Genomic DNA, 2,024 nt, shown 5'->3' with positions numbered 1-2,024 from the left:
TCTGAGGCATCATTAATGTGTACCTTTCAGCAGTTTTCACGATCGACGCTAATCACTACCACCAAATTGTTCGTGTAGTAATCCACACTGATCACCGAGACCACATCTAGAATGAATAGATCCTTGCATACACAGACATAGTAGTTGTAGCTCCAAGATAATTAAAGAACTCATCTATGACCTCTACTGGTCACGTTACCAAAATACAACAGCTGCCATTCTTTCAGACGCGTTTTCATTTATTAAAAAAATATTTTTCCGCCCCTACTATGTGCCAAGCATTGTTTCAAGTATTGCAGTAAAGAAAACACACAAGACCCTTTCCTTCTTAAAATTCAGCAAGGGAGACATTTAAACTATAAACATTATAAGTAAGTTCATTGTAGAGTATTTTAGAAGGCAATAGGTGCTTTCAACAGGAGAAAAAAAGAAGGTCAAGGTAAAGGGAATCAAAAGTACAGAAGCGGCCGGGCGCGGTGGCTCAAGCCTGTAATCCCAGCACTTTGGGAGGCCGAGACGGGCGGATCACGAGGTCGGGAGATCGAGACCATCCTGGCGAACCCGGTGAAACCCTGTCTCTACTAAAAATACAAAAAACTAGCCGGGCGAGGTGGCGGCGCCTGTAGTCCCAGCTACTCGGGAGGCTGAGGCAGGAGAATGGCGTGAACCCGGGAGGCGGAGCTTGCAGTGAGCTGAGATCCGGCCACTGCACTCCAGCCTGGGCGACAGAGCGGGACTCCGTCTCAGAAAAAAAAAAAAAAAAGAAAAATACAGAAGAGGGCCCTTTTCGCCCACTAGTGCCAGGCCTGCAGGTCTCTGTCGAGCCACGGATGTGGGTCTCTGTTCTGCAGGATGGGGTTTATTACACTTGTTAAGAATAAGACCTACTTTAAGAGATACCAAGTGATATTTAGAAGATGGCGAGAGGGTAAAACTGATTACTATGCTCAGAAATGCTTGGTGATATAGTATAAAAATAAATACAACACACCCAAATACAGGATGATAGAGCTATCATTTGTCAGATTGCTTACGCCCGTACAGAGGGGAATATGATAGTCTGCTCAGCATATGCACACAAACTGCCAAAGTATGATGTGAAGGTTGGCCTGACAAATTATGCTGCAGCATATTGTACTGGCCTGCTGCTGGCCCACAGGCTTCTCTATAGGTTTGGCATGGACAAGATCTATGAAAGCCAAGTGGAGGTGACTGGCGATGAACACAATGTGGAAAGCATTGATGATCAGTCAGGTGCCTTTACCTGCTATTTGGATGCAGGTCCTGCCAGAATACCACTGGCAATAAAGTTTTTGGCACCCTGAAGGGAGCTATGGATGGAGGTTTGTCTATCTCTCACGGTACCAAACAATTCCTTGGTTATGATTCTGAAAGCAAGGAATTTAATGCAGAAGTACACCAGAAGTGCATCATGGGCCAGAGTGTTGCAGATGACATGTGCCACTTAATGGAAGAAGATGAAGATGCTTACAAAAAACAGTTCTCTCAATGCATAAAGAGCAGTGTAACTGCAGACATGATGGAGGAGGTGTAAAAGAAAGCTCATGCTGCTACACAAGAGAATCCAGTCTCTGAAAAGAAGCACAAGAAAGAAATTAAAAAGAAGAGGTGGAACCGCCCCAAAATGTCCCTTGCTCAGAAGAAAGATTGGGTAGCTCAAAAGAAGGCAAGCTCCCTCAGAGCTCAGGAGCGGGCTGCCGAGAGCTAAACCAGTTTTCTATGAGGATTTTTCAGATAAAGACAATAAACTTATGAACAGAAAAAAAAAAAGACAGAAGAGGTAGAGCTGGAGAAGTAGGTTGCAGAATTAAATTAGGTGCTCAGGATAAGTATCAGTGAGAGAGCGGAATTCAGCAAAGCCTTGAAGGAGGTAAGAGCCTCAGCAACTACTAACACTAGTAGGTTCTCAAATTAGTTAAATTAGATACTGTATTAGTCTGTTCTCAAATCACTACAAGGAGCTACCTAGGACTGGGAAATTTATTAAGAAAAGAGGTTTGATT

General features: G+C 43.8%; 1 pseudogene; it reads left to right on the top strand.

Annotated features, from left to right (window-relative positions):
- The first annotated feature begins 789 nt into the window (after positions 1 to 789).
- Positions 790 to 1,810, top strand: LOC117086137 (annotated as a pseudogene).
- The last annotated feature ends 214 nt before the right edge of the window (positions 1,811 to 2,024 follow it).

The sequence above is a fragment of the Trachypithecus francoisi genome, unplaced genomic scaffold (assembly GCF_009764315.1).
Source record: "Trachypithecus francoisi isolate TF-2019V2 unplaced genomic scaffold, Tfra_2.0 Lachesis_group1, whole genome shotgun sequence".
NCBI classification, from domain to species: Eukaryota; Metazoa; Chordata; class Mammalia; order Primates; family Cercopithecidae; genus Trachypithecus; species Trachypithecus francoisi.
The sequence above is the reverse complement of the archived record's forward strand: the minus strand, read 5'-3'. Positions and strand labels throughout refer to the sequence as shown.